The following is a 13849-nucleotide window of genomic DNA, read 5'->3' as shown; positions in this document are numbered from 1 at the left end:
TGGCTCTGTTTTCTGAGGACATAAATGTGAATGTTCAGATGCTCTGCATGCACAAATGTCATTGAGGGTGCTTATTTTTGGTAATGACTCCTTTAATTTAAAAATATGTCTCATGGATAAAACAGTGATGGTAACGATTTGCATGTGTGGCTGAGGCATGCTGGGTCAGACAGGTAAGCAGGCAATGAACTTGACCCCCGAATGGGAAGTGGCAGCAGCCGCCGGTGCTCCTTCCTCCCTGGCCTGTTGTGACTTAGCTCCTCTCTCGGTTTGCTGTGGTGTGCTTTCTCTGCGGCTCCATTCCATTTCCCACGGGACGTGTCGTTAGCTCCATGTAGCTGCAGATTTCTTCCAAGGTAGAGGAAAGCAAAATCAACTCCTGAACCCTAAAACCGGCACTTTGAAAACCCCATGCATAGACTTGTTTCACATGGCGCTCGGGCGAGATAGAAATGAGATCCACTATCTGGTTGTATGTAGGTATTATTACTGTTTGCTTATAAACAGCCCTAATGAGTTCTCAAGGCCGGAGGGAGACTCCAAAGAAATCCAAACAATTGTTCTAAATACATAAATTATCCAGTTACCCAGTGTCCTCTTGCCAAGACGCAAAACATGTTTTGATGTACGTTACTATCTTCAGTATACTTTGACACGGGATTAGGGAACTGGAGAGGGTCAATAAAGCTCATACAACTGATGGCTTGAAATCCTGGAGCTCATCCTACAAATGAAAAGTCTTAATGCTATTAAATTCTGCACACCGAAGATTCACAAAGTATCAATTGTAATGTGGTTCATCGACAACCCTTAATTATTTTTATGAAAATATCTGTAGATGCTAAATTCTCAAACACCCACTTTGTGTATAATTATAATCATAGTAACTTTAGCCTGCTGTATAATTATAAGAATCTTAAATGGATTTATTTCTTTGGATTTTTATCTTCTCAGTATAAGTGCATCTTCCCCCACGTTGATAAAAGTTTAATTATAAAGATATGATTTAAATTGCTTTCTTCAATAAGACCCATCTAGACACTTTTTTAAAATAAACAATATTTAATACTATTCTTAAATAGAATTACTTGAGAATCTGGCCATCTCTATTAGCATTTGTTTGAAAATTAAGTTAAAGTGTTGGGGCAGTGGGGACACCCTATGCAAATATGTGTATAAAATCTGTTATTTTAACATTGAGATTTCTCATTGGCAATGTGTCCTACTGAAAATTGCCCTCATTCTTGGTTTGGTAAATTTTGAATGACCCTACAATTCCCACGTTAGTGCAGTCGTTTCCGTGGAAGGAACCAAGTAAATATACTCTTGTCCACGTAATTGGCCTCTTGCTGTTCGTGAAAGAAATTTGTATATTGGGTCTTCTTGGCTGCTGTGGAAATTGATTACCAGCCCTCTTTAACTCTATTATAAGCAAGACACTTGCCACATATGGGATTATTGCATTGAGCAAAATGCAGTAATAGGCAAATTACCAGAAAACAATCTTTAAAATGATATTTCTGGTTCGATTTATAAAGCATATTTATGACATGGTGGTACTTCCTTATAGTTCCAGGAAGCCGGTGAAGAGAAGGAAGACCCTTCCCTTTAATAGAAGACACATATTTGGGGAAAAGGTGAAATTATCAGAAGAGCTTTTGAATCTAGATGAAAGATGTCAAGTTTCTAGAATTTATCTCAGGGCCGTTGTGTAATTATTTATTTTTACATGATCACAAAGCTTAATATCAGTAGTGATAGATTCTCGGCTCCTCTCATCTAGAAGACAGGCAGGATGACAAAGAGAAAAAACTTCTTAACCCAAAGAAACTCCTTCAGAGGGAAGCAAAATCAGTAGGAATTGAGAGCGTTTTGGTAATGCTCACTGGTTGTTAACAAGATGAAAAGAGAAACGGCAACTAACTTTACTTGTAACTGTGAGATTCACCCTTCAGGCGTGTCCCCAGTTGGTAGAATTTTACCTTTTATCAGCACAAATTAAGCCCTCATCAAATTAAAGATTCAGGGACCTTTGGAAAATATTGAACTCCAGTAACCTCAGGACTGTCCAGAAGGTCCTTGATGGGCACCTTGCAACTCCCTCCCCATCATCTTCTTGGTTAAATGATCATATGCTGATTATCTGGGAGCACCCTGAGAGTTTCTGACTGCTGACCTCCAGAATGAAGACCATCTGGTGTGGGCAGAGATTTCCCCAAAAGAAAGAGACCTGCCTGAACTAGGTAATTTGATAGTCTCATTGACAGATTTAATGGGAATAGGCAAACATCTGTCCTTGGCATCTAGGAAACGTGTGGTAAGCTCTTGACTTCACCAAATCTTAATTTTTAATCTCACTTTGATTGAAGGGAAACCAACCGTCCAGACTCTCAAAGGGGATTGTTTTCTGAGCTTGAACCAATCAAAGCATGGCAGTGGGGCCGACGGTCATCTGGTCATTGCATGCCACTTGGTGTTGCTGATGTGTCTGTGATGCGTTCTGGATTCGACAGGTCCACCATCACATTAGCTCGATGAATGGCTTGCTTGAATTAAGCCTGGGGCAGGCTTCTCTTTATGGATTGGCTCTTGGTTTCATTGTGTTTTATGACTTGATTGTGGATGCATCTGTGAGCAGCCGAACCAGGAGGTGGGGTGGGAGGGGATATTCCGTTCAGTGACTTGTGCGACAAATATTTGGGGATGTATGTATGATGTGTATATAGCTTTGATGAAAATGTTCTCTCTCCAGAAAGGCAGACATTTGTCATGCTTGTCCTGCTTGCTCAACATTCTAACATCTCCTAACAACCAGTGCATGAGAATGTCCCCCACGTTAGGGCAGAGGGGAACCAGATTCCAGCAGCTAGAGAAGAAAGTGACACAGGGTGGTTCACTCGGAAATTTCGTAACAATCCTGTTACACTGACGGTTACCAGGGGCCATTTCTCCTTCTTTCACATAAAGATCTTGTTCTTGTAGAGATCCCCCAAAGTCAGGAGCTTTGGACATACAGTCAGCCCCAGCTGCACAGGGGCCCCTAGACTGAGCAAAAGAGACAACAAGCAACAAGGTTTTGTTTATTTGTTTGTTTTCTACCTTTTTTGTTCATTTGTATTTTGAGATCTTAATATTTCATTGGAAGCATAGTATTAGACGATCATATAAAATTGCTATTTTTGTGTGACAAAAATGGTAGAATATTGGTGATTTCATAGTTCAACGTAATAGAAACCCAATGAAAATGCCCTAGTATCAATCATCTTGCTCTCTGCGTTTGAAATATATATACATACTCATACATATGTGTGTGTATGTTGTGTCTACGTATACATACACATATGCTAAAAGAAATACACACACACACGCCTGTGCCTTAGACCCTCACAAAGGACTCATAAGAGTATCTAGGTAAATCTTAATACAAGGAGGTCAGGACTTGTCAAATTCAGGCAGTCATAAGCCACATGCTAGAACATTTTTTAAATATGATAGTCATAACCTATGAATAAGTTTCTATTTCAGAGATAAATAGATCAGTAGTTCTTTTTTAAAACTCAGTAGGCATAAGTAGGCATGGGTGTGAGGTCATGGAGCATTTGGTCTACTATTCAAATTTATAGAAGTGATAGAGACAGAAACATACATACGTAGATATATAGATGAGTGAATGAATAGACGGGTGCGTGGGTGGATGAATGGGAAGAGAGACAGTGAAAGAACGAAGAGGGAGCGAGGGAGGAAAGAAGGAAAGGAAGGGAGTTGTGTGGACAGATAGGGAGAGAACATCTCTCTACCTTCTCATAATATTTCATCATAAGCGTAACTACAAGATATAGAACCAGATTGTTACGTAAAACCTTAGTGTGACCCAAACTGAAAAAGTAAAAAATTTGTGTTGATTTCCATTTAGTGCAGGTCCTCCCTATCTATTTTAAGACTTTTTACTTACTGGATTCAGATCAAATAATAGAGGAATGTCATCATCAAAAGAAGGCCGGTAATTGCATTTAAAATGGTGTAGTATGTTATTTGGAGTCCTTATCAAATGATATAGACTAAAAATTAAGGGCTTGTCAGCTTGTAAAGCACAGGAGCATCCTGAATGGAACATTTAATTTACCACTGGAGGGTGTTTTTTAAGGTTTTGGGGGTTTTGTTTTTGTTTTTTGTAGAAAGGTTAATTTTTAAAATATTGCTGTACTTCAGTGACTTAACGAATTTACTTTTTCTTGTTTGGCTCAGAATACAGAAAGCTTCATCTGTGGATAACGCAGATCCCTTAATGAGGGTAGACAGTGGAAAGCAGACAAAGGAGGGAAGTGTCACCGTTTTCCCCAGCCCCACTATCTGAACCGAGTTCAATAGGGGCGGAAACTGTTTCTGGTTAAGAATCCGCAGCAAGCCGGGGCACTCATTCTTTGTGATGTGTGCAGGGAGAGATCTCGAGATCTTATCCTGGGGCTTTGTTTAAAGCACTGTCCCCCAGGGCCAGTTCAGGACCTGGTGACTGCCTCTGATGACGTATTTCCTGGGTTGCTGGCACAGAAGAATGGGGGCAATGTAATGGGAGACCAGCTCCCTGGTCTTGGGAATGGTCAGGACTTAGCCATGCTTTTTTCTCGGATGCCATTACAAAGAGCTTTTCTTTTAGGAAATGATGACATCAGCGAATGGTAGCTTTGTTTTGGTTTGTTTTTTCTTTTTCTTTTTCTTTTTTTTTTTAAAGTAGGCTCCACGCCTAGCATAGAGCCCAACGTGGGGCTTGAACTCAAAACCCTGAGTCAAGACCTGAACTGAGATCAAGAGTTGGATGCCTAGCCAACTGAGCCACCCCGGTGCCTCGGCTGTTTTTTGTTTTTGTTTTCATTCAGTTTTGGTTTTAGTGTTCCTATTTGGCAAAACAAAAGCAGGCAACTCTATAGTAGCTTTCCTATTATTTTTCATTTACATTTTTTTATTATTTTCTCTGAGAAATCTGCTGTTGAAAAATAGAGGGAGCGCATTACAAACCTTGGTAAGGCTGAGGGTAGTTCTTGGATGCGTAAGGAACTGAGGGCTCCGTCAATGGAGGCTCAGAGGAGACAGAAGTGTATCTATCCCGTGGCATCTCCCAGCTCAGACAAGGATCCAGGGTCAGAAGGAGATGGGTTTGGATTCAGATTCTCACCTGTTAAGTCAGGTCACGGCAGCAAACAGCAGTGACTTCTCTGTAGCTCAGTTAGGTTGTCTTCTTAAAGTTGTGTGATTTCAGCTCTTTATCTTTTCTGCTATTTTCACACACCCTGATGAGTTCTCCCAGGTTCTGCAATTTAAGAAAAGACGCCCTGTCAAGTTGTACTAGAAATGTAGCAGAAATGAGTCATTAATGCCTTTATTTACATCCTATACCCCAATGCCTAGAAAAGCACGTCCAGCTTTCTAAAATAGAGCACTAGGTTGAAAAAAACCAGTATATATGTTGTATACAGAATACACAAGTATGCAGTATATTCTTATTTTAACTTATATTCTTATTCTTTTTGGTTTCAAGTTCACTTTCTGAACTGATTCATTTTGGGTTTTTTGTGTTTTTTTTTTTTCTTCAGTGAGTCAGGGTCCCCTCTGGAGGAGAGACTGAAGCTAATTATTCCAGGCAGCTGTAGGGTAAATAGAGAGAAACCTATATTGCCTGTGAGTTTCCCACTACAAGGCACACACACCAGACAAAAATAAATGTCTTCAGTAAAACTTGCAATATATAGGACAGCACTCCTGTTAACATGTTCATTAGATGGAAATAGAGGAGTTTATTATTTGCATGATTTTACTAAGACTTCTTGAAGTTTGATGTGGTAGGTGAGCGATCTTTGATTCAAATCATCATCTCTGACAGTGACAACACAATTACGATCATCACAATACTAAGTCATGATGGGCACTGTGCTAAGTGCTTTACAAACACCGTGCCATTGAGCTGTCAGTCACACCTGCACTAGACAGTGGATGCCGCACCCCCATTTCACAGATTGGGAAGGCGAGCTTGGGAGAGTTCAGCGAGTTTTTCGGCTCAGCCTGAAAGCTCAAGTCTGTGCCCTTAATCACGAGGCTCTGTCGCATCTTATTGGAGCAATCTCGAGAAGTACTTTCTTTGCATTCCCTCACTTCATCTGTTAGGGGTGTATTGATTCCACCTTACAGGGTGTTTTGGAAGTATTGAGGCAATGGCTGGGAAAGATTGGGCACGTGAAGGGCACGACATAAAGTGTTCTTTTTATTTTCATGTATTCCCATCAGAGCTTTGAATCTGGATGGAAAGAATGAGCGTTGAGGAAACCAGAGATCTCAAGGTTATGTCACTTCCACCCGAATCTCTGAAATTCAGGGGTTTGAACCTGTTATTTCCTTAGATTCTCGAGTCATTGAAAGAGTTTAGGAAGAACAGTGACCAGATCTACTCAACTGTGTATGGTGTGGACAAGCCTTTTAAAACTTAGTAGGTAGGATTATATGCAAATCTAGTTCTTTGTAACCCAGTGGGTTCCAGGAGGAATTTGTTTTGTTTTGCTGTGGTTTTTTTTGTTATGGACAAACTTACTTGAGGGGAGGGTTCTCCGATGGTTGGATTTTGATATGTCAGCTTTCCTTAAAGTAAGCAGTCATATAGTATCTTCCCTACCACTTTATTTTTTTTTTTCCTTTTCACCATGTAGATTTCTATTTTGAAGTCACTTTTTTTGGTAGTGTCTGTGTCAGGTACCATGCAGAACATTGGAACAACCTGAGATAAGCAGTGTCATTAGGATGACCCTAGAAATAATTATCCAAAATGCAACACTTGAGACAGAGAAGGGACACACTGTTATTAATAATGAGTCCAGGACAACAGCCTTCAGCTGGACTGTCCCAGAAGAAGCAGACCATGTGTGCTCGTCCCAGGTAGAGTCTCCACGTGCTGAGGGAAGTCCGATGGTTGCACTTTGAACCCAATATCCATCAGTCCAGGTACTGCACTGTCCCTGCCTCCTTATGCTTTTGTTAGCAAAGTCAGGGCAAGGCATGTTTGCAGCCTCAAATAGTCATAACTGAGACATGATTTAGTGATGAAAAAGAGAGTCGAGTTTCCTGCTTCCAAACCCACCAATCATTTATCTCTTTTCCCTATGGGATCAAACAGTTTCCATGGGGCATTCACACAAAAAAAAAAAAATTACAGTAACTGAAGATAATTATATTTTCCGCCAACCTTCTGTCCAGATTGACAATGATTACATTTGGTAACAGTTGAGATGGCTCTGAAATCGTGAAGGGGAGGACGTATAGCTCTTGATGGAAGCATCGATTACGATTTTTGAAACTCGTATTTATGGAGAGAAAGCTCCCAATGCTGAAAAGAAACATGGCTGTTATTGGTAGATTTCCTGAATTTCTCTTATTTTTAATTTACAGACGTGCACACACACATACACATTAAAAGAAAAAGTGCTCAAATTTTGGTTTTGAGAGTTAATTGCCTTTGGTCCATAATCTATAATGGCTTCTTAACAACTGTTATGTGCTATTGGATGAACATGTACGTAATTGAAGCCATTAAAAAGGGAACCAAGACTGTAATAGTCAACAGACTGGTCCAACAAGGAGTTGGGGAGACATTAAAGGAAATTCCAAACCCAGTAGACCATAGCTGTCACAGCCATGTGGGTAGACACTTTTGCCAGTGACAAGATGTAACAACTCCTTTGGTCATGTCATGGCCTAATTACACACTTCTCAGGTTGCAGATCATTGACTTGATAGGCCACAAAGAAGCAAATAAAACCTATCCTTTAAGTAGCACCATCAGGATCCTTCAGCTGTGAAGGGTTTCCAGGCAGGTGAGAAAACCTGATACTTTCTAGAGGCAGGTCAGAAGCCTCCGATGAGAACACACACATGGAGGCTTCTGGAGGGGCCATTTCCACTGCAAATACAGAGCTCTCCTCAGTGAAGGCAGTATCCCAGTCAAGAGGAAAGAAATAGACACACAACACAATCTCAGTGCATGCATATGACATATATTAAACATGCTCCCCTTCTTTGCCTTTTTTTTTTTTTTGGTCATTGTATAATATATTATAGACTATCTTTTGGGCTGAGAGATAACTCTTCACTAAAAATTTCTAGTATTTCCTTTAAAGTTATCGAAAGAAGTTCTGACCTTGTATCTATGAAGAGAAGTTTACATTCTTTCCCAGAAAAACTGATTTCTATTTAAATGTGGCCTCTACGTTATTTCTGTATCTGTGTGCAGTACGTGTCTATGAACCGTCATTGGACAGAAATATATGACTTCTCATGATTTTCTCCCTGGCATGAATCACAGTGATTGATTCCTCTAGAATTAAGTTCTCCTCAAAACCATAGTGTATTTCATATTTAATTCAGACACACACACACACACACAACATTTAGAGCAGGGACCACTGTCAGGAATTAGATGGTAGTTTGGAGGCGAAAGCTTGAGGGAACCTCCGTAAGAAGTAACTAACTGGTCAATTTTGTCATTGTTCCTGGGCTTATTCTTGCTGCATTAAGATGTGTGAGTGTTTGAATAGACCAATAGATTGGGGGGGGATGAGACATAATCAAAGCTAAACACCCCTTTCCCTTAATTATCCTAATCACTTAAATGGAAATGCTTCAGCCCTGAGATTATAGAAGTACACGCAACATCTGATAACCTGGATCGGCACTTCCTACTGCGTTTACAGGCATGGGATCCCTTTAAAAAGAAACCGTGGTTGCTGGATCATCCCCTCAACCCCTGACTCTGTTCATGGTCCACTTTTGTCATCTGAAACTGTAGACTGCATTCAAAGTCGAGGGGCTTATTTTCCTCACCATTCTGCATAGTCAGAGGGTGTGCAGGCTACTTCTAGTTAGTGGACTGTGAGCTCAGGGGCTGGACGTGGGGGCATGTTAAATCCGTGTCCTGGACACTGTCGGCCCCACAGCTTTCCCAGAATGACGGATCGTTTCTCTGCTATTCATTGTAGTATCTTCTTCAATTTCTCCTTCTCAAACTTAGAACAGAGGACAGGGAAAGAGTGATTGCCTGAGTCTGTTCTGAAATTTCAGGGTTGGGGTGGTTCATTGAGAGAGTCCTGAGAGCCTTTATCTGCAAAGCACAGTTCCCAGATCAACTGAGTTGGCCTCCCCAGGAGCTTGTGAGCCATGCAGCATCTCAAGCCCACCCCAGTCCTGTTGTATCAGAGTCTATACCTTCGAGACCCCCACTCAGTGCATATGACATCTGAGAAGCACCAGCGTCGAGGGCAAGATTCAATCCTACCTCGATATTCAGTAAATACTGTTGGCACTCCACAAACCTTGCAGGATGTAGGAGAATCTGTCTTAGTAAAGGGTTGGTTTCTAGTCATCTGTCTACTTTGCCTTCCTCAGTGAGAACATAAGAACTGTCAGTGGTTGGGGTCCCTCACAATCCATCCTATGGGAAGTCCCCCCTCAACTTATCTAGGGCCACCATCAATCATTTTCTTTCCCCCGAAGATTGATTGGTAATGAGAATGATTTCAGGCTAGTATTTTCTCATTGATTGTGTAACAAACTCACGCAAATGTCAAACATACTCTGGAAAAGTCCCATCGGATTTGTCTTAGCTTCCCTGAGCCTCAGTTTTTGCATCTGCTAAATGAACACTGTAATACCAATTACAGTCAGAAGGAGAGGAAGGTGACTATTGCTTCATAAACTAAAGGAGGTGGTGGGGTTCTCAATAAGTCAGCTGTTCATTAACAGATATTTTCGAGCATATGGTATTATTTGAAAGCGCTGACTATATGCAGGCAAGAGCAAGCAAATAAAAGTACGAGTCATGCTTAGACTAGGCAATCTCTAGGACCCCCCATAACACTAACATTCTGGGGACCTGTGCCTCGCTCAGCTGCCCACAACCTGTAATTGATCTGATCAGGATGTGAGGCAAAGTCTTTTATAATCGCTGTACCTATTTTGACACGTGCGTTAGCGAATATTTGCTGTTCATCTATAGAATATGATCAGAGATGTAGATTTTGGCTAAAGTCATTTACTACAGAGATAATAGAGGCAAGCTAGCTGACCTATTTGATCCCCAACTGCCTCATCTTTATTTTTTTTAATAATAATTTTTCATTATGTTATGTTAGTCACCATACAGTACATCCCAAGCTTTTGATGTAAAGTTCCATGATTCATTACTTGCGTATTAACACCCAGTGCACCATGCAATACATGCCCTCCTTACTACCCATCGCCGGTCTATCCCATTCCCCCCACCCCTCCCCTCTGAAGCCCTCAGTTTGTTTCCCAGAGTCCACAGTCTCTCATGGTTCATTCCCCCTTCTGTTTACCCCCCCTTCCTTATTCCCTTCCTTCTCCTACCAATCTTCCTACTTCTTATGTTCCATAAATGAGTGAAACCATATGATAATCATCTTTCTCTGCTTGACTTATTTCGCTTAGCATTATCTCCTCCAGTCCCGTCCATGTTGCTGCAAATGTTGTGAAATCGTTCTTTTTGATGGCTGAGTAATATTATAGAGATAATAGAGCAAGCTAGCTGACCTATTTGATCCCCAACTGCCTCATCTTTAAAGAGGGGCTAATGAGTGATGCCTGCCTCATTGGGTTGTTATTGAAATAATGGTGGCCTGAGCAGAAGGCTCCTTGAATAACATCTGACACTAAATGACACTCAGGATAATAATATTATTCCTGTTATTATTATTAGCCTCACTAAACTATAGGCATATTTTGTTTTGCTCCTCTGGAAGCAGGTTTTCTGGCTTAGGACCATTTTTTCACCATAGATGGGTTTTTGTTTTGTTTTTAAATCTTGACTTCTGTTCTAGAAATATAAAAATAGGGATACTTGAAATTGCTGAGAGTAGAACTTAAGAGTGTTCTCACCACCCACAAAGGAAGGTAACTGTGTGAAGTGATGGATATATTAATTACCTTGATTGTGGTGATCATTTCACAAGGTATGCGTATATTAAGTCATCACTTCGTACAACTCCAAAAAAGCATGTTGTGCAACCCAGTTGTATCAATTTTTACTTGTGGACCATACCTCAGTAAAACTGGAAGGAAAATAGCTTGGGGAAAAAAAATTAGGAAGGAAAAGCAACTGGGAATTATGAGATCAAACAGCCTGTCTTTCCGTTCATCCTGTTCTTTCCCGTCTGTGGAGGAGCTCAGGGATACATCATAGAAAATATGACCAGTTCTCCCCTCGTGAGCCCAGCCCCTACCCCTCCACTGCTGTAGATTTCCGTACAACCAGTTTCTCTACAGAGAATTACTTCTCAAAAAGTCAAACCAAAGCTGCCTACATTGCCCTTTTGCAGTTGACACTGGCAAGAAGTCCAGTGCCTGGGGTGGTAATGGTTATCAGAATCCCTTGGAGATTTGTAAGGTTCTAGACCTTTCCACCATCACACTAACTTCATTTTGCACGTAACACAGACCTTCTCAGTGTGGCCTCTCCAGCCTCCAGAGCCTCAGCCTGGACACCCTGTGCTCCCCACTGCCCCCCGCCCCACCTCCCTAAGCATGGGATTCCTTTCCCCTATACAAGAGCTGCTTCCCAAGAGAACACACGTAGCTGTTCCTAGAACTGGCCAGACCCATTTCTAACTCTGCCTCAGAACTCATTCTCACGAGGGGCTCCTCCATGCCCCTCTTTGCCCTGCCCAACCAAAGCTGAGGTGGCATTTTCTCTTCTAGGAGGCCCCCACCCACTTTGGCTTTTGACTCTCCCCCTCTTGGCCTAAATCCCTGGAAGCCCAGCACTTAAAAACACAAATGGCTTCTCTCTCCAGGGAGAGACTATGACTATCCCTCATGTACACACAGAGCCAAAAACATAAATGGCAATTTCCCCCCAAATAAAGTCCTTTCACATTCATGTTCTCATCAAAATACAAAAAGAAAAAAAAAATCTAAGGGACATTGCTATGTTTGTTCCCATTTTCCAGATGAAGAAACTGAGGCTCAGGAAGGAGCCAGGGCAGGGCTTCCAGATTCACCATTTTCTTCTTAACTGAGGAAAAAAAAAAAAGTAGTGGGAACCATGGAGATTGTTCAAGGTTGGAAAAACAAAAATTACGAAGTAGACTGTTCTCAAGGTCTCCAGGGAGTGGAGACGCACTTGGATTTGGATTTCTGAAACCCAGAACGTTCAAATATTCAAATCGGGGATAGATTCAGAGCACTTCTCTCCTTTCCCAGTTAATTTTTTTTTTTAATGTACACAATATTAGCAGTAGCAACTGAGGCTAAATGAAATGATTTTACATGGATGTTAAAGGATGTAAGATAAAAAGGATCTGGAGAGACCCTTTCCAAGGATTCAATAGTTCATTTGCTTGCTGGCTTGTTTGTTCACACCCCATCTCAATCTACAGTTTGCCACAGCCTCTCGAAATACACGTCATTCAAAACTGAAATAGAGATAGAAAGAACCACAGGGCAGGGGAAAATATGAATTTGAATGGGCTTTTTATAATTCTTGAGTTTTAGAACTGAGTGGGAGGGGAGAAATTAAAATACTGATCCCCAGTAAATAAGTCCCGCTTTCTAGGCAGTAAACCTGAAATATGAATTAGGTTATGAGCTTCAGGTAACCAGGCCCAGTATAGATGTTCCACGGTGATTAATAGGCCAGGAGCACAATGTCCTATCCCCGTGGCTTAGCCGGGTGCCTGGCAGGTAGCAAATCCTCATTCACCATCTAAGGATTGAATGAACAAGATGAATAAACTATTTAGTAAAGTCAGCAAGAACAATTTTAATAGAAGCACCTTATTTCTGCATGTTATGTTCATTCAGAAAAGTTTCATGGCAGGATTCCATATGACTCTTACAGCAACTTCTTACCATGAACCGCAAGAATCCCTGATTAGTGTGCATTTCTGCCTTAATCCCACATGTCCAAAAGGAAGCATCCTGGTAAGCACAGTTATAAAAAGTTAATAAGTAATATATTAAACAATATATATATAATAATAATATAATAAACAATATATATATATAATTATTATAATACAATTTTCAAAAATTATAACATTAATAATTAAACACCGTGGCAGTCAACACTAGTGCAGCTTAATTGAAAAACCAGAGGACACAGCTCTCTTTCCTGCAGAGGGAGGGCACATTAGTTCAAAGAAATTTTCATAGGCAAATGTGAATTCTCAGTGCTGGCTGACACGTTAGGATCAGTAGAGTGATATTTTTGGGAAAACCCGGGCCTGGGAACCACTCTTGAAGATTTTGACTTAAAAGACTGGGAAATGGACCTGGTCATTAGTATTTCATTTAAAAATATAGCGATTATATATATGTATAGTAGCTGATTTGTAATAGGCAGGGTTGAGAAGCTCAGTTTTATAACCAACAGGTGCCCCAGAACCTACAGATAGAATTAATTTGATTTTGTGCCACTGTCGTCTTGGGGCATCTTGACTGCCCTTTGCCAGACCAGAAGAACAACTTCTAAGGCTCTAGGGATTTTTTACTAGCTAGCCTTGGGGGGTTTTAATCACGTGTCTGTGTGTGTGTGTGCGTGTGTGTGTATGCACGCGCACGCATGCTAGATTCAATGCTCATAGCACTGGATACAAGAAGAAACTTGCCACAAGCGCTCGCCGCCCCGAGTGTTGTGTAACAATAGCGACAGAGAGAATTAAGAGGCCAAAGAATGAGAAGCGATGAGAATATTTAACAGTAAACCTTAAAACTGGTGTTCTCTGATGGGAGAACACTTCCCGTCTGTCCTCCCTCCTCCCCTGCCTGTGCCACAAGTTTTACTCAGTCTTGCTATCCA

The 13849-nt window shown here is 41.0% G+C and overlaps 1 protein-coding gene across 16 annotated transcripts in view; it reads left to right on the top strand.

Moving 5' to 3' along the window:
• RBFOX1 (RNA binding fox-1 homolog 1) overlaps positions 1–13849 on the top strand; it is a 2017010-nt gene that overhangs the window by 1979758 nt on the left and 23403 nt on the right. The gene's annotated exons all lie outside the window — the stretch shown is intronic.

Source organism: Ailuropoda melanoleuca, chromosome 10 (assembly GCF_002007445.2).
Source record: "Ailuropoda melanoleuca isolate Jingjing chromosome 10, ASM200744v2, whole genome shotgun sequence".
Classification (NCBI taxonomy): domain Eukaryota; kingdom Metazoa; phylum Chordata; class Mammalia; order Carnivora; family Ursidae; genus Ailuropoda; species Ailuropoda melanoleuca.
The sequence above is the reverse complement of the archived record's forward strand: the minus strand, read 5'-3'. Positions and strand labels throughout refer to the sequence as shown.